Source organism: Homalodisca vitripennis, chromosome 7 (genome assembly GCF_021130785.1).
Source record: "Homalodisca vitripennis isolate AUS2020 chromosome 7, UT_GWSS_2.1, whole genome shotgun sequence".
Lineage (NCBI taxonomy): Eukaryota > Metazoa > Arthropoda > Insecta > Hemiptera > Cicadellidae > Homalodisca > Homalodisca vitripennis.
In genome coordinates, this window is record NC_060213.1 from 7,437,546 (window position 1) to 7,462,495 (window position 24,950).

General features: G+C 35.2%; 1 protein-coding gene across 1 annotated transcript in view; it reads right to left on the reverse strand.

The window, feature by feature from the left end:
• LOC124366920 (tyrosine-protein kinase CSK-like) overlaps positions 1–23,151 on the reverse strand; it is a 102,081-nt gene extending 78,930 nt beyond the window's left edge. The window contains 1 exon segment of the mRNA XM_046823523.1: positions 22,909–23,151. The gene's annotated coding sequence lies outside the window, so the exon portion shown is untranslated.
• Positions 23,152–24,950: the final 1,799 nt, after the last annotated feature.

A 24,950-nucleotide genomic window follows, 5' to 3' on the forward strand; every position in this document is an offset into this window, starting at 1 on the left:
AAAAGAATTTTATTCTGTCGATGAAACTATGATGGGCCGCTGGGATGTCTAAATTTGCACTAGTTCTACAGTCAGTTTGAATGGCTTTGCTCTGGATCTGGAGTAAGTTTGAATGTGTTTGAGCGAATGTTTATTGTAAGTGTGAATGTGTATGAATGTCTGGTTAGGACTATTACAGTAATGATTTTGTTTGTGACTATTGCGATACAATGTCACATTGTTAAAAATGCAGTATAGAGATTATTATTATTAATTACCTGTAGAAATAACGCTTACGGAACCGCTTACGTAACGAGCTTACTACGTACTATATTGAACATAAAGCCGCGATAGACAACATAATTACGAGTAACAGTCGCCATAGTCGCGGAAACGACATCAAATATTGTAGTGTACACATTACGTACTATTTCAAAATTACTGGTTCAAACTAAATAACTATCATTTCCAGTAAATACACAATTAGCAGAAAATATTATTTTTTAAATGTTGCGATAAAGTTAATACAGGCAATCGCTGCACATAGCATGTACGTATTGTCTACCACGCTGTACGAATATCAACATTTCCTTATCACCATATACATTGATTTTTACAATATTAGTATTTCAACGTAGCCTTCCTCCAAACTATTTTCAAAGATAGCCTGGCTTCCTTTTCAAAATTCGAACAATTTAAAGTAGGCTATCTAAAAAAATTTTCTTTATTCACAAACTCCTTAACCAATATACTGTACATAGTTAGAATGTTCCATTGATAAATTGTCCTGTTTGTTAAAAACTAGTTAACACTTTTTATGTCACTTCTGTGCATTTCGGGTTCCGGACGAAATAGGCGAGGCATAGGTGGCTGATTGAAAATGCACTAGTAGGCTATAAATACACAACCTAGTTTCTTTTCTTGAAGTGTAATAACAAATTTCCCATAAAAATCGAACGTAGCAGCCGCGCTAGTTTTGGTGGAGGTCGAAATAGGAGGGTATCACAAGGGATTACTACAACTTGATCAGTGTTTGTTCAAAGATAACTTCCTTGAAGAATTTCAGTTCTTACTGCAAGTGGATGGGGAAGGTTTAGCTTAATCAAATTCTCTTGAGTCACTGGGTTTTTGGACAACAACGGGGCGAGAATAACACTCTAGTTTCTACCAGTGAGTTACATGGAATGTAGGATTCGAATAAGATGACAGGATTTATTTATTTATTTATTTATTTATTTATACACGGTTGTCACCATTTTTACAAGTAATATAATAATAGATCATGTTCCACAAGATGGCAATATATACAATAAAAACAAAACAAAACTTCATCTTAAGTGAATCATACTCATGCAACAGGAGAGAAGCCAAGAAAATTATGTAGGCTACATGCAAACAATACAATATGCCAAATACAATATGCTAAACACAATAAGCTACTAGGCATAAATAAACAACTGACAGACATGCAATACATTTGATTCATTATGACTAGTTCATACACGAGCAGTCTGTATAGATTCATATACCATAAAACAAATTAATACAACAACCAACAACATGCAACCAGTACATGCCATTAATATCTAAAATATACAGTTTATATACAAAATAAATATATTAAGTAATAAATAACAATAATATCTACATAGAAAAACACATTGAAAATAACTGCAATATCGGCAAGGTGCAATAACTATTTACGAAATATAGTAGGGCAATAATCAACAAATACAGTAACTAGTACAATTCAACAATAAAATACAAAAGAGCTATAAAACGAACTGGTATAACAATGCTCTAACTATCCAGTATCAGATAATGCTTACATAGTGTAGCCCAATAATAAAAATATCCTTTTCAGCGATGACACACTATTGCAAAAAAAGTCGTGGTGATGGCAGATTAGGTTACCAAGCCGGTGTAATCTGGGGATGACACTGTGAAATTCATAGTTGGTGGAGCAATGCTGTACACAGAAGATGTCCAGAGACCGAGTTCTACCAGGATTGAAGTGATCCAAGCGAAACTCATATTAAACCTACCTTTCCGATCTTCCACAATTGAGAAGATACGAATAATACACGCTCTGGAACATGAAAACCAGAGGTACAATGATCTGAAGACATATGGAAGTCCCTATATAAGTGACACATAAGATCTATCTATACGTGACCTGCTACGAAGCAGGCGTCACCTAGGCCGCAGCCTAGTATTCCAGTAGGCTATATCATTTCGAGGCCTCCACCGCTAAATCTCTAGGCTACGCCCAAAACTGTACCCCCACGAATGTTGCGTGCTCATGCTTGTTAAAACAGAACCACTGTATAATTATTAATCGCGTGACGCGTGTCGACCGTTCGAATCATCGGCCAGAAATTTCAAACCACCCACCGTGATCAGGGTTAATGCCCGGTCTTTAAAAATTTCCAGTAAATTGAAGTTTGTATGCCATAGCAGGATGTTTGTAGGAAAAAATATCTGGACTCAATCGTCAAGAACTAATACATAAACTTAAGCATCATTAATTTAAATACCAAGACTGGCAAATGTATCATTTAAAAGTTAATAAACATTTATTACTAAGTACAAGATATTCATTAGTCTTCAATAAATTTAAGATCAAATGTAATTCAACATATTAATTCATTGAAACATTTTCAAAAATTGAAAACCCTCGAGAAAGTAATAATTTTCAGAGGAAATAAACAGAACATTTTCAAAAGTTGAAGTCTAGAAAACTTGTTGCTATACAATGAATTTTACAAAAAACGTTTTCATCATAAAATTAAATTGATATGTCCCAACTTAAGGCAATATGCCGTGTTGCATTCTTAGCCTACAGATTTGCTGTATAATTTAGTTTTAATTCATCATGATTTTTAGTGGCTTTAATTTAATTTAAATTATATTGAAAACGAAAGACACATATACGTGCTTAATTACCTAGGTGTTAGAAATAGCTTTTCTTTCCAACAAAGAACACAAAGGAGTTAATATTTTTAAATCTGGATTTGGAGGTAACTCCTCTTCAAAGGACAAAGGCTTAAATACACAACAAGTAGGCTCTTGACCAAGACACTTCCCTAAGTTACATTGTCTATCTGACACTTTCAAAAAAATTAACGGATGCGGATTCATTAATATTGACGAATGTAAAGAAATCTATGTGTACCGTATATATGTAGTTCTTTTGTTCATAAATTTAACAGTTCGGTTGAACTTTGTTCCTAATAAATGCTAATATAATGTATATAAAAACCAAATATTTAATAAATTAATAATTTTTAGAATTACTGTTGAGACATTTTTATAATTTTTTAATTTGATGTTTTAAATTCATCAACTTTTAAGATGTTATGAATCGATAAATTAATTGATAACCATAGCTTTTTTACTACAACATACTTTTCATATAAAGAATACATTAAAAAATTGTTTTTACATTACGGCATTTCAATTAAATAATAGTTATAAATTAGTTGATATTACTTTACAAACTAATAATAATAAAAACTACAGTATTGTAAGTTAGACTGGATATGAACTATTGCAAATAGGGGGTCGCTACCAGAAAGGGCGTGCCACCCCTGACACAAGCCATTCAATATGCACACCTGACCGCGACACGCGCACGTACACACGCACTGCCGCTGACGCCAGTGTTGCCACCACCACGGCCACCACTATCGCGTAACCGAGATAGTGCGACATACGCGTATTGTAGTGTACACACTGCGCCGGGTCGCGACGCAAAGTCAGTCTCAGCTCTGTTATCGCTGCTCATTAATTAAACGCCGCCCTCTCTAATCAAACCAACAATTTACTTTATCTCTTTGTTTTTGCTTTCTTTTAACTTTGTTTACTTTCGAGTATTACAAAAGGAAATATTTAGCATGTAATGAACTGTAAACGCTATCGTTACTGAACCAATTCTAGAGTGTCCTGCGTAGTACGTATTGACATGATTAAATCTAAAGTTTAAAATATAGCTTCAACAGATGATTTTATTCAATACAGTTTGTGCTCGATAAGGAGTAAAATTCTAATTGATTAAAATCAGACCTGGCACGACGACTGTCCAACAGTGTTTCAGTACGGTCAAGAACGTAGCGAGGATAAAATTTTTGGGGGTCATAACGACTGATATTTTTTCGTGGTGGACAGAATGTAAGGCAAGTGCAGTCAACCGCTCATTCACCATTCTGTTGCTTAAAAAGTTCTTGACCAGTTTCAATGTTGAGAACGATCTTTCAGCAGTAAATATCAGCAATAATGAATAAATTATTTAAATAATGATTTGCTAACAAAGTAATTGAAGATTTGGGGACCCCTATGATTTCTTTGCTAGCTCAGTCCTTCCTTGAAAAGGACATGTAGTAATGAACACCGCTAATATTTTCTGCTGCTAATTGTATATTTACTGGAAATTCAATAAATATTCTTAAGTTTATCGCCACCGTGCCGCCGGTTTAGTTTGAACGAGTAATTTTGAAATGCTGGGTTTGTACAAAATGTGTAGACTATAATAACCGATATTGTTTTCGTGACTAAGACGACTGTTATCCGTAATTACTTTATATATCGCGGCTTTATGTTTACAATAGTACGTAGTACGGTCTTACGTAAGCGGTTTCGTAAGCGTCATTTCTATAGGTAATTTCCTCATACCAGTATTTAACGATCACAACTAAATTCAGTACCCTAAAAAACTTCAAGTTCTTGACCTGTTTCAATGTGGAAAACTATCTTTTGGAGTACATATACATAATGCTAAATTATTTAAATAATAGTAATCTTTTTTTAATTTTTCTGAAAATTTGGGTGGTCCGGACCCCATAGCCCCCCCGCTGGCTACGTCCTTGGCAGGGCCTTAAACCTAGAGTTTTTCTTAATTTTTAAAATAACATATTAACATATGCCTGGCTTTAAGGAGATGTCACAACAACAAATTTATACTAGTAGGCGCTTTACCTTCAAAACTAACGATTTACTTACGATTTGATATTACACGAAGATAGACATGGAAGCTAGACCTTCTACCGATTTCACCAAAAGGATATTTAAAACCTGTTGACAGTTTATGTATGATAAGAATTAATTACTGCAATGCATTTAAAAACTCTTGGGTCTTCAGGTATAACTAACGGCAACTAATGCACAGGCCTACTTTACGTTCCAAGGCTTTTAAATTAATAACTTAGAGCCGAATGCGTAGGTACCTTTCTCGTCCATTTCCAGCGAAACAACGAAAACACCGAAAACTGAAATACGGCGTTCCACAGAGTTCGGCGCTTGAACCAGTGTTGTTTATTTCGCACACAAACAATCTAATCGTGGAACACTATTTTCAGTTCGCGGATGACACATCTCTGCACAAGATTGCAATCGGAAGGGAATCTTTAGCGGTAAAAGCGTTTCAACAAATCAACAGAGCTGACCAATTTTTAGAGCTAATTAACGATTAGCTTTAATTCCAACCTTATCATTTGCGCAATGGTTAGTTAAAAGTTCTGGATGACGTTAATTACTGCCAGATTGTTTCCCTCTTTATGTAGACAGAGCACTTGCCTGCATTTCTGAAAACCCTTCAGTTACTTTTGCTGTCAGAATTCTGTGTAGCTCATGAACGTGTTAAACAACGCGGCCAGGACAAAATAAAAGCCAGTAGTGAGAGAATGTTTAACAAATGACTCATTCGAGAGCTTGGAATACTCTGACTTTCCCTCACTTTACAATTTAGAAACCGAGGTTTTCTGCAAGTAGAAGTATGCCATTGCCATTGTGAGTGAGGTGCATCAATAAAACACGCGGCGAAGAAATCGCTAGCGAAATATTCAGCTGGCTTGTGCATTTCTGAAACTCTGCCAACAGTAGTGTGCAAAATTTGCAACATTTATTCATACATATGTATATATATAATATATACATATATAACCTACAATACAATATATATATAAATTATTATTATATTATTTGAACTTAATAAAGGTCCAAAAGATCGGATATTTAAATAAGCTTCAGAAAAAGGTGTCAAGTTCAAAATGGTGAATAAATTCCAATTTTCAAACTGTACAAGATTTTACGAAAAATATACAAGCATAGTGAAATATGGATTGTTTTTATGTAAACCTTTGTGATATCAAAGTTATTTCCCTACGACAAATAACAATGGAATAGCAAAGGCTGAGCATCATGTCCAACTTAAAATACACTAATTGTGTTATTGATGCTGTTTAACTGCTGGATCAGCTAATTGTTGTAACTTGTTAGCCTATACGATTTGTTGAGATGCAGTACGTTTTTCTGCCAAATGAATCTGTGAATTTTGTTTGATTTGTTTATGTATGGTAAACAAATTTCAGTTAATAAAGTTAATTTACATAATTTCACGGTTTTTTATTTGTATTATTGTTAAAAAGACTTTAAAAATAAAATAAACAAGTAACAGCTGAAATTTTAGATGTAATAATCAAACAGAAAATTGAAGAATTGAACGGTTAAGGTCATCCATTTTAGTAAATCAATCCATTTAAACTAATAAATATAACAATCAGAATGTGAAAACTAACTATTGCATGCTTAGTTACTATACACAACAAACACAAAACAATTTTAAGATCGGCTATATAATAACGCAATGCATCCAAGAAAATGAAATAACAATTTGTAATGATTTCCTTGGCATGCTATACATCATGTATTTAATTAAAAATTGTACAGTATAAACCATGTATTTATGTTTACGTTATGTTAACAGCACATAACACAAATTACTATTTTAAAATTATTTATTTCAACGGTTTTCCATTACACAGACTAGATACAATATTGTGAGGTAAATAAACGCAATAAACGTTTAAAACAACAAACTTGTAGGGTCAATTTAATTAAAACCACTTGATGGGTAAATGGGTGTAACAAATCAATTAAACGTATTCTAAGAATATAACCGGAAAATAATAAATATAAATCGGGTAACAACAAAAACAATAAGTAAAACGTCAGTGTTGAATACGTCTCTCACTTTAACAAAACCATTTAGCGACTAAACAATATGAGTCCAAGTTAATGATAGTTTGGTCCATTAGACACACCCAGATAATATTTATGTACATGCGTTTTAATTTTGCTGTATTGCAAATAACGTAATAAAAACTGAGGCTACAGCTAAACCAGCTATGATTGCGACCAGCTACGACTAGACGTAAACCTAGGGCAATGGCTTAAGCCGCGTTTACACCGGAGTTAATAACACGTGTTACCAACAAAAAGTTAATAACATTTTAAAAGAGTTCAAAAATTCACTGTAACATTTGTTAATAACACGCCAAAACCCATGTTAATAACACGATTTTTGTTATCCACCGAGTGTCGGTAAAGATCAAAGGAAGGGTGTAACTTTTGTTAATAACACATGTTACAGTCGCCACGGGCGTTGTAACTTTTGTTGGTAACATGACCGCGCGCACACTACCGGACTAGTTGTGAGTTTCTCAGTTGCAAGACAGGAGTGATTGTGCGCACACCGACTTGTTGAAGTGTTTTTGGTGTACCAGACGTTATAACTGTTTTTTATTTGTTTTTACTGTTGCACTGTTTTGTTCTCAAAATGGAAAACTTGTTAAGTGAAGCGGAATGGCCGAGGGAACGAGTTTTCAAACTTATAGAACTGTACCGCGAACAAACTGTTTTGTGGGGCCCTACTTGCCGAGAATTTAAAGATAAGAATTTGAAGAACAGTGCTTGGACTGAAATAGCCCTTGCAATGAAACTGTAAAGATCGGAGGTTTCAAAGAGAGTCTAAAAAGGGAAAAGTGGTTCCGGGGCTATCGGGAGCAAGTGGTACGCTTTTGACGCTTTGCTATTTACCCAAGACACGTAAGGTCACTGCTAGATTTTCTTGTACTGGGATTGCTTTTCTATAATTTGTGTCTTGCTTGCCAATTACATATCCTAACATAACTATTAAATGTACAAAGTCACTACTGGCCATGCACAAAAAGTGCATCACACCGCAATTCACCTGATAGGGGGTCAATGTCATCCTCTTGCAGGTCATTCAACATATCACTGCCACTGTACACTGATCTTGCCCTTAATGATGGTTTTATCCAATATCGTTTTGGTTTCCTCTGTTTAGACAGAATGACGCATGCAGCTGCAGCAAGAACCACGTCCTCTACACTCGACATCTCCAAGACTGAGGCTGTGGCGGGGCGGGGCGTTCATAAAGTTAATAACAAATGTTACACTCAAACTGGTGACACTGTAACTTTTAGTTATTAACTTTAGTTACTGTAACCTTGTTAATAACTAAAAGTTACCAACTTGTTGTTATTAACTCCGGTGTAAACGCGGCTTTAGTAGTACAAATATAAATATTGCCCTGATAGTAGGTATTTTTTATTACACAAAGTGATCTAGCATTCAGGCGGGGTTTAAAGATTTAAATCGCCCCGCCGAACCCACCGTGGCCAGGACGTGACGCGATGTAACACCCCAGACCGGCCGCTCGACCAGGTGCTCGCCGGTGGTTGGGGGGGGGGAGGGGGGGGACAAAACAAGGTCAAAAAGCTCGGAACACCTCGCCGCGCGACCTTGGCAGCGGCTACTGTGCACGCTACAGTGCGTCTGCGAGGGACGAACCGCCTGGCACTACAGCGAGCGCTGTGGAAGATGGTCACGCGGTGTTTTGGCAGGACTGGTGACGGGCAGAGCCGGCGTATGGAATTCAAGAGACGGAGCCTCGGGCCAAATCTATGCCGACCCCAGCGGCCAGGCCTGACAGATTCCGTGCCAACCGTGACTTACCGGCCGGAGCGGGCTTGGCCACTGCCGAACAGCGATGTTTGCTAGTAGCCTACACTACAGCGTCCATAATGATCCAACGCGCACTGTATTACAACGATCACGCTGAAAATCTAAATAATACCTTTTCCGTGTTTAGTACCGAAATTAGGGCGGACATTACTATAAATGGTACTTCGACAATAAAACATTCGGAATAACAAAAACAATTGAAAAATAATTGTTGAGAAAGAAATCACCTACTATGTAAAATTTAAAATATTATCGTCTGCATACATTGTATACACATAGGTACATACAAATTACTAGTAAGTTACATCATTTGCATACACATTCAAGGTTTGGGTTTTGGGGAGCAAACTCATCATCTCACATTCTGTTGTGATGATTTGGGGGGGGAAATGGACATTTTCCTTTTATCATATTATGTAAAAGTCATATCATATGAAAATAATATATTTCTGCGTGTTTGTATTTGTACGTAGGTAGACATAAACTTGAAAAAATTACTAGATATCTATTAAAATTTGTTTTTGAATTTGTTTCTGGAACCATAAAAGCCGTATATAATTTGTTCACGATTTATCTAAGTATAGAATTATACTGAAAATCATAAGCTAAAAACAAGTCGCTGTAAATTTGGGCTTTGTATCCAAATTTTAAAATGTAAATTTTGTACTTCTACATTGTAATCAAATTTACCATTAAAGTATAATAACAATAAATTATGTCAAACTAGCAGTTACCCGCGGCATCGCACGCAGTTTCCTATGGTTTGCAAGTGTAACAGCGATTCTGATTCGAGTGAATTATATTTCCGACGGATATGTTGAGTTTTCCTTGTTGCCGCGATCAGGAAAATACGTCAGTGTTAATTTATGAATGGCCATTGTAATTTACTCAGGTCTTACTATATCTTTGTGCCATAGTTAATTTCGCCTTGTTTCCCAATAAATATATATATATAGTACATTTCATTCCTAACTCAAAATATTACTTACCGAGGTAATGGAAAAATTGTGTTTACGATTGAATGGGTAAAGAATCGACTTATGGGCAGCCATCTTTATTTTAGATCCAAGAACAAATTAATTTTAAATCTTAATCACTCTTACTCCCTTGTTTAGTTTGAATTACCAATGGTCTTATTTTAGGAATGTCATTAACAAGTTTCCGACAAATTTTTTCGATACTGCTACTAGTTACTTTATAGTTTAATTTTTAAAAAGTAAAACATTATACAACGATTCAAATTATAAATTTAAATTTAGGCAGTTCCTGTAATTTGCAATAAACAACAGCTTAAGAGTGTTTGAAGCTTTATATTTTGAACGGGATAAACTTCAGCTTAAATACAGCCGACTTCTAATTGAAGTTTCCAAATCAAATACAGCAAAGGAACGGAGAACTTTGTAAGGCTTACAAATTGCGCACACGTGCTGGTTCTGGATCGGAACCTGCGTCCACGTGATCTGCAAACTTGTTGTATAAATCAACGTATTTATGGATTACAATTTTATCGCAACAGTTTTTGCGATAAAAATACACAGAAAATACAATGCCGGGGCTCTCCTACGCAGGTAATATTGTTAAAACAGATTATTTATTGTCAAAATGTGAAAATTCCAGAAATATCTCTCCAATGGTATGAGAGGGGCCCGGCCCCCGGACTCTATTTCGTAGGTACGCCACTGACTGTGTACAATCATAATAGTGCAAAGAGAGAGGGGAGAGATACGCCATCACAGTCCACTAGTGAGCGGCCATGGCAGAAGCGCTGTAGATAGTGGACAGTGGTTGCGTAGTCACTCAATCTCGCTTATCTCCCGTATCATCGCCATAATCTGCTTCCTCTTCCATCTCGCTCTGAGTCACTTCCGTTGCGGCCATAAATCATCATCCTAGAGTAAACTCGAATGAGCAAACCCACAACTATGACTTGGATCGACTACAAGATTGCGGAATTTAATTTCGAAACCTCGAATGGCATCCTTTCACCTCAAAACCTGCAAAGATAGTATCTAGGCAAGGACGTATTGGCAACACAAGGTCGATTCAAATGAGCTTTAAAGTTAACCTCGTAATTTCGACGTGTTACCTTAATCGAAACTTAAGTAACTTTAGTATAAGAGGTATGAAAAGTGAAGTTCCACTTTTAAATCCAATCCTAAGTACCATCAATATAAAACATTCTACTTGCAAAAAAATAAGTATTTGAGCTAAGGCTTTTACCGGAAAGCAGGGCCTCACAATGACAGGTCTTACAGGCAACACTTGCTTTATACTTTATACATATATTATACGAATTACAGAAGCAAGCGATTCCAATAATAGCTCATTTGAATGAATTTCAGAGAGTCTTGTAGAGAAACCTTCAATATTTTCGACTGTTGACTCTGCCAAGTCTCTACATTTTCGTAACTCTGTTCTGTATTTCCATGACTACTGGCCAAGACATTCATTCGTACCATGAGACCAGAGGCAGAGGAAACTACCGGAATGGTAAACACAGAACTGTGGTTAATGAACATCTGCCCTCACAGGCAGGTGTTCATTTCATCAACAAGCTGCCCAATTTTATAAAGAATGCCGTGATATCCAATGTGCCAAAAACTCGTTTGAAACGCTTATTAGCGTCACAAGCATTTTATAATGTTACCGGGCTTTTTTTGTATTTGACAGGGAGATCACCCAATCACGAGATTGACTTCGACGCTATAGGTGGAAAATTGCCTAACGGATAAAGGATGCATGAATGTTGAATTGTATGTTTGAGTTTGATCCGGATGTGGTAAGAATGTATAAAATTTAGCTCTGAACTTGAATTGACTTTTGCAGTACATCTGCTATATCATGTCTTCACAATAAAACATTGATTGATTGGCACTAACCAAATGTCTCGAAATCTTCGAAGAGAATACACCATACGAGATGCCTCCATTAATCTCTAAGGTTGCCCTTAGGAACCACAGACCGTGTGAAGATCTTTTCAGACAGAACATACTAGGGAGAGTTAGTTGGTGGAGTAACAGATGAACAATTCCGTAATGATAAAAATTTCCCAAGGTCTGCATTTGTCTACAGTCCAATCTTGATAACCGACAGATATGGGACCACTGTCGGATTACCAAGGAGTCCGGATTACCAAGGGTGCCATTTACACAATGCATAAATAACCTATAGTCAGTAAGAAACGTGAAAATAGGCAAACATTATACTGTAAGAAGAAACGTTTTTATTGTACGTACCTAATTATAGTATAATGAACAAACTGTGCATACATTATACACAAGTGAAAACTCTTAAAAAATACCATCTTTACACTAAAAATAAAGATAAAAAACAGTTTTTTGCTTCTTCTTACTTAAAGATTCTGTACACTTTTACAGTACTACGGTGGCCGACTGCCGATAGCCTTTTTCGAGCATGTCGGACTGGCAAATGTCGGATTATCAAGATTGGACTGTATTTGTATTGTCCACTCAGGGAATCAATATATTTCGCCACGGACTACTTCCATGATGCCAAATCCACATTCCAACACAGCCACAAAGCGCCAACACCAGCAGGTGTTCTGGCGCTCGGGAAGGGACGTGTATTGCGCATTACCGCCGCAGCCAGCTCCGTCACTTTCCCTCTTGTCGCCGCGCGGCCAAAGAGTTGCGATACCGACGGAATGGGTCAACCGCTTTTTGGGGTCCGAAGGTGTCTCGCCCGATCGCAACCTGCCGTGCGGGTCGCGGACCTGTGACGCAACGGAACTGTGAACTCCGAACACCTCTTGTCGACCATTAACAGTACACAGACGTTACCGGAAGTGCACTACGCTTCTTCCTGTCTCGCCGAGTGTTGAAGAGTGGTGGCCATCGGACCATCACCAAGACACAGGCACTCGCTCCGACACGGCTTTCCTTTCGAAGTGTACTAGACTGGAAATGGGGGTAACAATCTCATAACTTACGGTGAGGCCTCTTCCTCACTTTTCACATGCCGCTAGAGAGAGTCAACAATCCTTGCCATCAGACGTTAATTAAGGTTTCATAAGAGAAATACACTCGTGGAGTTTGAAAAGTTTTCAGGTGAATTTTACCGTCAATCAGCCAGTTCTCATTTTTATCACAATTTTGATACTATAATGGATGTCTATGTGAACAGCTTTGTCAACTAACCTCATGCATTATTAAGTAATGATTTCTAATGGTGAATATATCTTTCAATTTCCAGATTAGGGCACAATTCCCTGATATGGGTTCCACTTTCCTATTGTGTAGATCATTGTTCAAGGAGCCTAGTTCCAAATAAGGGAACTTGCTTCAAAAGGATGTTCTCTAACAGATAACTTTCATTTCTTTGTACATTTACAGATTAGAAAATATTCTAATAATCTGCTCTTCATACTTAGAGGGTTACTCCAGTGATATTCCTTCATGATTATAGATGTTTCACATTAAATAAATAAAATAAATAGGTTCTTAAAAACATCCACCCATTTTTTTACTGAGGTAAAGAGACTTTTACCCGTACTTAGTCTTAAAAGGACCTTTGCACCTCCCTAACTTGTATTTATGTCCTCAAAATCTGAAACTTTTACAGAAACCAATGAGATTTGATGGCTCCTGTTCCCTGATATCCTTTGGGTTGAGGAGATATACTCCTAGGAATCTTTACTGAATTGTAGATATGGCAGGACAATTTAGTCATATGTGATTCTTCTACTTCTCCGCAGAGTCTACATTTATCAGTCCATCTAAGACAGTGTTCTGGGGGGGGGGCCATGTTCAGTCAGCATTCCTATAATTTTCCTTACACCCTATTTACTCTGATCTAGGAGAGATGCCCACCCTTTGGCATAAGGAGAGATAAACATTTATCCACTCAAGAAATCTTCAAAAGTATCTGAATTTTAAATTTGGCCAAAAACGATTTATTACTCTACCTAAATAAAATTCCCTATTACCACCGCAAAACAGAAAATGTTCACTTTCAGTATCTTTCAAAAAGTCATCACCCACTAATAAAACAGTGTCCATGTTGTCTTCCAACAAATAACGGCATAACAAAACCCCTTTATGGGGACTCATGGGGGTGGCAAGGGTGAGAAATCAATAGTGTGCTGCTGTTAAGAGGTTGGCACCCCATGCTTACACAGCTGATTACATGAATGAATGCCTCACATTACCTGGCGGCCACTTCACTGTAGTGCTTGCTCTTTTCACCGCGCCACTCGGCTGGATGACTTGTCACTCGATCTGGCACGTGTAGGAGTAACCATCTTGTGATGACAGAATTGCTGCGATAAACCCCTTCTCACAAAGGATCTTCCCAGGGGGATATACATCAATAGCCATCTCCATGAGTTGTTACGATACGATGTGATATTTCCCACGTTTACCTGCCTTCCCGAAAATTTCTATTGGATACCCCATTGTGTGTTTCTATCTTAAACACACTTGTAAACAGGAAATTCAATAAATGCTGCTATTTTAATTCCATATAAAAATACATAATCTACTTGAACAAGAAACTAAAACCAAGCAGATTAAGTCCAGTTCTGATAAAATTCCTTTTTCTTCAATCAATTTATAGTGTGTCATCATTGATAAAAGTCTATCTTATCAAAAGAATAGTATAATCTTATCCAGAAACTAAACAGATTACTACACGAGATAATATTTACAACATCCATCCATAAGTTGTTATAAAAGTATAAAAATATCATACTCTTTGTTTGAAGTTTGTCACTGAAGATGGAAGGTTTGACAGGATAACAGGATTTCGGACATTAGCCATCGTTATATGTTACAAAAGGTAAAACACAACGTTTTGAGGATTGGAATTTATCCTCTTGCTCCGAAGGCGGTATTAGTACATACGAAAAAAGAAAAAGAATGTATTGTTTCAACCTTTTTATTTCCCTTCTTTCCTTTATTTTCGTACGTACTAATACCTCCCCTACCTGACGAACAGGATAGATTCCAATCCTTGAAACATTGTGTTATACCTTTTGTAACATATAACAATGGCAAATGTCTGAAATCCTGTTATTCTGTCGATATCATGCTATTCTATGATCTCTTTTAAGGTACATTGTAAAGAACATGAACTCGAATAAAGGAAAGAAAAAGAAGTAGTGATAGAAAAAGCAGTGATAGTCATATTTTGATTTACCCAACATCCATAATTTGTAATAAGGGTAATCCTGACCCAGCCCTTCAGGGCAGTCATACGCCTCTACATTCTTATGACCACTTACATCAAAAATACCAAGGCGTGATCTTACTATGCAGGCAAGATGTAAAGCAAACTCACCACAAACTTAGCACCATGATGCAATTAACAGCAGGGAAGTATATACAATGAAAAATGCTACAGTACAATGAAAAAAGGCTGTAAAGACTCACGCACAAGTAACAATATCAAGGCTATAAGAAACTTATGGACTACATTTAGAAAGTCGTCAAGCTAATGGAGCCGTAGGATAAAGATTTCTGACTAAAATCTTACAATACTGTCTACGATCTCAATATCTCCAGAAAAGAACACAGGAAATAAAATCCCTTTGTTAAAAAAGATAAAACTGAAGGCATCTCCCAGATTAAACATGCCTATTGGTTAATCAACAACTCAATTAACAATGATTACAAAGTTATTTTTAAAGAAGGCAATAATATTGTGTTATCTCATGCCAAACCAGCACTCAACCAAGAAACATTGAGCATACGGCAAGTCAGTTATAAATGCTAATTCTCAGTATTTTAAATTGCAGTACACAAGTAAATTGGCAGTATCAGTTGGTTACATGATATGATACAAAGATCATCAGGTTCAGATCAGACTGAAAATAAATCACCAGATGATTTCATCCTAATAAGATATTTAGGCTGTTAATGAGAGACTTTGAATTCAATATTAAACAATTCACTGTAGTGCGAAAATCCAAATTGTATGACGTAGATGCATTCAAATACCAAAGCCTAAGAAATACAAAACATTCTTCAATCACACATAAGCACTTAAGTCATAAGTCATAAACCTTTATTGATGAATGAAAATGAACCTGTACTGGATAACTCTAATTTGAGGAAACTGAAAAGACTGAAGTGCAAATTTGAAGCTGTCTGCGTAACAGAGATATCCTGTAAAGTTCTTTGAGACCGTTTCAAGTTTTCAAAAACCACTATATTTTAACACGTATGATAAACATACCTATTCAACATGATTTATTTAAATGTTGATTATCCCTAACATGTTGTAATGATAAGAGTATTTAATGTCACTTTCACTCTATATAGAAATATTAGTTTTAACATTATTCAATTTATTCACTAGTCCAACCTTGACATGGTGACGATCTGAAAAGACATGAATTAAAATCTTTTGAGCAGTTTCCACGAAAATGTCAAAAGAAAAACACTTTGATCTTGAATTGAACTAATGAACTGTGAATAGCCCATTTTTAACACGTGATGATTTTGCCAGTGATGCATGTTGCTAAATGAGTTCACATGCCTTTAGCAACCTAATAAATTACAGACGGCATATACCACATAGTTAAGACAATCAATACAAAAGCAAGGGAATATTGCAGTCTCTAATTTATTATGTTTTATGAATTTTGAAATCAGATTCATATTTATACATCTCATGGATCTTTTTGTAAAACTATGGGTTTAATTTATTGGACACACTGTTCAAGAAAATAAAAACATGATAATATTAATTTTTAAATTGACCAAAATTAGATAGGAAATAATTCTGCACTCATTATTGATTTACTGTCACCATCTTCATAAATACAGTAGTATATTCAGTAAAGTTACAAATATTTTTAACTCACATCCAAAATTAAATTTTTTGGGTCTCGTACAGATTTTTGCTTAATCACTTTGTAATGACATGTTATAAGCTGCTGGTCCTGTATGATAAATGAAAAACTGCTATTTGATCACTTATTAAAAGTAGAAGTATAGTAGATGAAAGATATTTACCCACTTGAGTGTTCTACCCACCAGTACATTTCTTCAAGAATACTAGAGATAAGCTACCCAAAAATTATAGTGAATTTACAAAATATTGCTCAACATATTCAAAGAATCCAAAAAGCTATCAAATCTACATTGATCACATATTCTTCAGTGTATAACCTTTAGAAAAGAGGACTTTGCTCTGAAATTTAATATCACCTTTAATCTGTAATAAATATTAGTATGAGGATCACTTTTTTATTTCTACCTAAATGTCATGTTGTAAGCTTAATAAGCAAAACAACCAAAGACTGATATATTTCGATTCTAAATTGCAAGTGAGAATTAATACAAGTCATCGTCCAAAACATTTCTGTGCTAAAGCCGAATTCAACCGGTAAAGAACAAAACGTTGACCAACTACGCCCGAGGAACGTAGCTTATTGTCTGTAACAAAAAGTAACAACAGTGAAGAGCTACTGGAAAGAGGGGGACGAGGCAGAGGTTGTTAGACAAGCTCCGGCACAATTAGCGTGCTTGAAGCGTCCTCTAGCAAGAACTAAGGGCCACTCGTAGTAGGCCTACCGTACTCACTCGCTCTCTCTAGTAGTGTAGTGTGGTGCGTACAATCGCTTTCATTAAAAAACCCCAAAACCAACGTGACCGCTGTGACAATGTTGATTCACCTGATTCATGCCAACTGAAAACTGACATTCATTTGTACTTTTTAACCCTTTGTAAGGCTGTAAAAGTTTTCTATTCAGCTTTTTCAAAGAAAAATGTTTTTAAATGTTATGAAGTATAAATATATACAACACATAATTTATGTTGTTGTTATTATTAAGTTATACACTAACTTAATGTTTGAAATTGACTTTCATTTAAATAACCAGATTACAATTTAAATGAAGCACTGGAAAATTTGTATTCATTTATCAGTGTTTCATTTAATCTTTTTCCAATGCTCCAAGATTCTTTAATTACAATTTGTATTGGTATTTTTTGTGCTATAAGATGTTTTTAAATATAAATTGCTTTTCCAGGTTAATTAGTTGAAATTATAATACAATATGTTGTATTCAAATACTCTACGTTTTTTTTTTTTTTTTTTTTTTTTTTTTTTTTTTTTTTTTTTTTTTTTTTTTCAATATAAGTTGTTTACTTATGTCTCGAGTTAAAACTTTTGTGGAAATTAATGCCATTTTTATATGATTTATTACAAGAAGCTGGTATAGAATTCAAAAGCATTTCCAGACACAACTACCATTTCATATAGATTACGGAAAATAAATACAGCTTGCAAGTTTTCCATGTTATGCTCCAAGGTAGACTTAACTACAGGACACGTAATAGTGAAAGTACGCATTATTGTTGAATCAAATCAATTTAATTACTAAGCCTAAAAGTTTTGGTTCACATTTTTGAACGCTGATTTCTTACATGATACAATATATCTTTCAAGTTGTTGATCTACGTACTTCATCTTCCCCATACAAAAGATAACGAGTTTAGCCCAATCCCTCCCTCCATACCTATAACCTCGAAACACCCCTGGATGTGACGGTAGACTTGTATTTTATTTTTTATCTGAATGATATATGGTATGGAACGATACTTTTTTGTTTAACATTTTCACTGCCGGTCTGTACTGAGTGAGACTGACTATTGTCAGTGTGCTTCAGCGTTGTAACGCAACGTGTCTGCCACAGTCAACATATTTACGTTCTGTACACAACAATGTAGTAATATACCGCACCATGTGTTGTATAACAGGCTTCACTGCTGGTCTGTACTGAGTGAGACCGATTACTGTCAATGTGCTTCAGCGTTGTAACGCAACGCGTCTACCACAGTCAACATATTTACGTTCTGTACACAACAATGTAGTAATATACCGCACCATGTGTTGTATAACAGGCTTCACTGCCGGTCTGTACTGAGTGAGACTTACTATTGTCAGTGTGCTTCAGCGTTGTAACGCAACGCGTCTGCCACAGTCAACATATTTACGTTCTGTACACAACAATGTAGTAATATACCGCACCATGTGTTGTATAACAGGCTTCACTGCCGGTCTGTACTGAGTGAGACTTACTATTGTCAGTGTGCTTCAGCGTTGTAACGTAACGCGTCTGCCACAGTCAACATATTTACGTTCTGTACACAACAATGTAGTAATATACCGCACCATGTGTTGTATAACAGGCTTCACTGCCTGGTCTGTACTGAGTGAGACTTACTATTGTCAGTGTGCTTCAGCGTTGTAACGCAACGCGTCTGCCACAGTCAACATATTTACGTTCTGTACACAACAATGTAGTAATATACCGCACCATGTGTTGTATAACAGACTTCACTGCTGGTCTGTACTGAGTGAGACCGACTACTGTCAGTGTGCTTCAGCGTTGTAACGCAACGCGTCTGCCACAGTCAACATATTTACGTTCTGTACACAACAATGTAGTAATATACCGCACCATGTGTTGTATAACAGGCTTCACTGCTGGTCTGTACTGAGTGAGACTTACTAGTCAATGTGCTTCAGCGTTGTAACGCAACGCGTCTGTCTGTACACAACAATGTAGTTCTATAACAGGCTTCACTGTACTGAGTGACTATTGTCACAGCGTTGTAACGCAACGCGTCTGCCACAGTCAACATATTTACGTTCTGTACACAACAATGTAGTAATATACCGCACCATGTGTTGTATAACAGGCTTCACTGCTGGTCTGTACTGAGTGAGACCGACTACTGTCAATGTGCTTCAGCGTTGTAACGCAACGCGTCTGCCACAGTCAACATATTTACGTTCTGTACACAACAATGTAGTAATATACCGCACCATGTGTTGTATAACAGGCTTCACTGTCGGTCTGTACTGAGTGAGACCAACTACTGTCAATGTGCTTCAGCGTTGTAACGCAACGCGTCTGCCACAGTCAACATATTTACGTTCTGTACACAACAATGTAGTAATATACCGCACCATGTGTTGTATAACAGGCTTCATTGCTGGTCTGTACTGAGTGAGACTTACTATTGTCAGTGTGCTTCAGCGTTGTAACGCAACGCGTCTGCCACAGTCAACATATTTACGTTCTGTACACAACAATGTAGTAATATACCGCACCATGTGTTGTATAACAGACTTCACTGAGGTTGCATACAAAATTTCCAGTCTATAACCCATTTAATTTCTCAAGATGTCCACAGACAAATAGACATGTAGACTTCATACAGCTGTGAAAAATGTTTATATCCCCTGATAATCAAATTATGTCAGCCTACTGAGTGAAAAGCTTCAATGATGCAATGTCCGTAGTTGACAATTTATGATCTTTCTTGAGATATCTTGTCACATAATACGTTCTCTTTCATGTTCACTGATTTAGGTTTCATAGCAGTGTTAAAAAAGTTACGGTAAAATAGGGAGGATACTACAATGCAAGAGTGCGCCGAAATCAAATCTTGCCACCGACTTTCAATCTATTATTTTCTTTCTTTTTACTGTATGAATATTATGTAGGCTAACATGTTAAAACTCATATGATTGTAAAGAGGTTTACAAATATCATTTCCATGTAATTAAAAACATATTTTTGTATGCTGCCTTTAGGTTATGGGGAATAAAAAAAATACAAAATAGTAACAATCTAAGACGCCTCAACCAATAAAATATGAAGACTCCCTATAAGTTTGAGATCAAGAAGAAAAACATAGGGCCAAAGACTTCTCCTTTCGCAATTTGGTCTTTTGCTTCAGATATGTAGTACACTACAGAGTGTGGCGATAGTGATTTTCTCCTGTCTTTTACTTCTTATAGTTTGTATTGCATGTTTTGTATTGTGTTTCTCTTTTGAAATTTTATGGTTTTGTATTCCTTTAACATTTACAGTAACATTAGCGAATATTCTAAATCCTGTTATATCACATTTGTTTAGCATCTCTGCAGCGAGCCAACTTTAAATTTAAATTGGAGGTTGCTGAGTGTTGAACAAATGTTAGTATACACTAATCCTTCGATAAATGTGTACGGTATATGCAGTGCATTATAAGACACACCTAATCATTTAGTTCTCTGGTGACAATCCATTGGCAAATATTACCAAAGCAAACGGCTACGTATAAGATGTGCAGATTATCTGTGAAACACATACCCACTATAACAAAAAAGAAAGATGAGTTGAATGTAAAGGTACGATTGAAATAGCTAACAAAAGAAATAAGATCTCACGAAATGAGCAGACCTAGTTTTAAACATCAAATAGATTTATTTTTTAAATTTTATTGTCAGGAAGATGTACATCTATTGATATTACTTCTATCAGGTAACATAGAAATTCTGAGCAATTACTGGGTCTATTACAATTTCTTTTTCATTTTAGTATAATAATACGGTAGGTAGTCCTTAAAAATAACAAACATGAAAAGTGTAGGAAAGCCATCATTAATGTTGCCTAGAGATAAGAGGTTTCAGAGTCCACATGTATCTATCAATGGTATCTGGGAAATTGTTAAATCAACTGAGCGTGATGGCGAGTCTAAAAACGTAGTACAGATGGATAAAATTACAATTTTATCTTTACCTTAATCGATGCAATACCTATTGAAGTTGGAGTTCTATGTTAATCAGTGCGGGTTTTGTTGGCACCACACTGCTAGCAAAAAAAAGGTTGATTCTCAAGATGATTTCTAAAAATCAAGCTCAGATTACATGGAGCGCATCAACCCTTCTTCAGATTGGATAATTTAACAACCAGCACGGCAAATGGACAATAACCCTCCTATCGCTTGGTAACATTACCTTCTGAGGCAACTCTGTCCTGGCAGTCTAGGGTTTGCACGTTGAAAGAAGCAAATTAGATCAGTGTTAAAAATTAAACTTTTCATATAGTGGTTTACAAAATTATATATCCGGGATAATGACTTTAACAACTCCATAACGTGACCGATGTCAGTTATACCTTTACTACTGGTCTATACTGAGTGGTCTAGTATTGTGTTTGGAGGCTACTTCGCACTAGTGTGTCTGTCGCATTAAATGTGTTAGGAAATACTATTAAAAGATAAGATAGATATAATTAGAAATTGTAATTTAATAACTTTTTGTCATAATTCTAAAAAAATATTCATGATCAGTAATTTGTGGTTTTACAAGTTAAATATATATTTTTTTAGAAATAGCCTATAACCAGACAGAGTATGATATGCTTTAACAAAATTATTACAACCATCCATACTTCATATATCAAATAACAACTTATCGATTGATATCACAATATCTAAAATACTAAATTAAAGTCACATGATTCAAATTAATAAAAATTGTTTTAAAATGACTTAATGACTTAACGTCATAAGTAATATAGGAACCATAACTGTTAATCAAACAATAAAATTTAAAAGGTGACAGGAAAATGTTATTTAAATAGTAAAGAAAACGTAACAACAAAACAAACAGTGTTGTTTTGTTTAATTTTCTAAAATTAACTATCTATATTTATTAAAAAGAAGTTATCTATAGAACGAATTGTGTTTAGAATATGAAAATATGTGCATAGTTGGTGCAGATGATTTAGTTATTGTTCTCATTTAGTTATTAACTTAATTAATATTGGTTGATTAAGTTATATCAATGGGCATGATAACTAAATATCATTTCATAATTTCAATATTAAAAACCGGGTCTCTACTGAACCACCTGTTTCAAAAAACTGATGAAATCGGTGATATTTGTGTTTTTCTTTTAATTAGAGATATAAATATTTTAGTATGATAGCATTCTATATGACTGTTTTGGCAGCCCAATAGGTGCAACCTAAGCCTAACTTGTCAGTCAAACAAATCTTAACTCACTTTTCTATGTTCATTTTACATTATTTAAGTCATATTCTATTCATTATAGGACCTATTATTTTAATCAACTGTAACATGATTGCGTCTTGATAGGTCTGAGAGAACACAATCTAGGCTAGGATAGGTTTTCTTTTTTGGAAAGTGGGTTAGGCTGGCTGTTGGATTGTTCTTTGAAACTATAGCTCTCATAAAACTATGAACAGGGAATCTGTCTTTTGTCTGTAAGTCATTACATTAGTTCTGTATGACTTCTCAAACTCTGTAAGAATTTGTTATAAGTAAAAGAGAAACTTACCTTGCAAAAAGTAACAGGCCAAGGAGCAACAGGCAAGAAAGAAACTGTTGACGAATGAAAATGCTCAATTACTGAACCAATAAAATACAATTATGTGTATGAAATGAAAACTTACTTTTGAACAACACAGCACAGTGTTGTGACAATAAAATATCACTAATTTAACACAATTCCGAAACGCACTTATTTCACTTCACTTCTAACCCCGCAACTGAACTCCAACTAAACTGTCAGCCATCTTGAAACTACTTATTTATATCGGTACTCCAAACCATGTAGTTCAAACTGGAGACCAATATTTGTTTTCTAAAGAAAAATAGATCAAAACTATTTATTTAATATTCATAAAGAACATTTAAAAGTCTAAAATTTTATTCTTATTATTTAATTTCTGATAATGTTATCTTCTTAAAACATTACAGTTTGTTTACATTTAAACTTTAGTTATTTACTTGACTTTGAAGTTCCTTATCCTCTTGGCGGTAGAAGTGCAAGTTTTGAATGTTTTAAAAGTCTTACCAGGTTGACCTAACTTTGTTAATAATTATGCTGGGAAAACCTTTTTATTGCGAAATGTAAGCAAAATTCATCTGTTAGATTTTGAAATCAGTTTGCCATCTAGGCCTTGAAAGATTTTGACAGATCACAGAGTAATGATTTCTTGAAACAATTTACATTCTTTTCAAATAAATAATCTTTTACAGAATACTTTAAAGATTTTTAACCAATTACTATCCCCAAAAAATAAATCCATCACATGTGTTGGTATCTCACAGAGGAAATGTAAATACATCAGTATGTTGTTTAATAATTTTGTTTAGTTGTTTTTATCTTTACCAAAATGAATACCAAATGGCCAATAAGCTGCAGTATAATGAGCATCCACCATGATAATTAAACCATTTAACCAAATTATAGATTACAAATACTTAAAATATTGTAGGCTACAGTATAATAAGAAGCCACCACCACAATAGAATCATATTTATGATTATCTAAACTATAGAAACAACATTGTTGAAACGAATTACGTTATATAAAAACCTATGTTGTGTATCTATAAAATGTAACAAACAAAACAATTTAACATTTAGTTACTTTTTACTGTTTTTAAGGATATACTATGATTCTATTGTGGTGGTGGCCTCTTATTACACTGCAGCCATATTGCATACATAAACATTCTAATTATAAAAACAACATTTCATCTATAGCAGAAATGGCTGATTTCATTATTTCTTGTTTCAAGTTTTCAAGACATGAAACTGGAAATGTTTTTGTTTGTATTAAACTTTGAACTTTGTCTGAATAGCATGCTATCGCATTATTGTAAGTGGATATCATACCACTAGTTCTTCTTAACAAAGCAGTGTCTGTAGGTAGTGGTAGATTTGCTAATAGTATAAGTCTGTCCTGATCAGGCCTAATAGTTCTGTTATTTATCTCATAGCCTAATAGTTTTATTGACTGAGAGAATAGCTGTTTTTCTTATCATTTATGGTAAGTCCAAATATCCTGACAGCCCCATGGAAGTTATTATGTAAATATCATGTTTTTTTCCATCATCTCGTATTGTAATTATGATAAATTCTAGACAAATCGATGGTGCTAAAAACAGAGTATTTGGATTCTTGAGAGAACATGCTCTATGCTAGGTACAGGATAAGATTTTGAGAGTAAAAGAGTTGATAGTTTGAAGTAGTCTATCACCTTTTGCCTTTTATGATTTTCATTAGTAGTAACAAGAGTTTGAGCCTACCATGGTGATCGACTTTCTTCTATTACTCCATCTGCTATTAATTGTTTAACTTCATTCCGAATGAATATGTTATCATTCACTGAATGTCTATGAGACTTAGTAGCAACTGGTCATACATTTTCAGTCTGGTTACTGACTAAAAGAGGAGTTTCAACTCAAGCAAGAGGTAGAGAATAGACAATAAGTGGAGATTTACTTCCACCAAAGTTCAGTTGAGAATTTGAGAGTGATGTTTCAGAGAATTATGGCTCACTATGACATCAGCATAAACATCTTATAATGC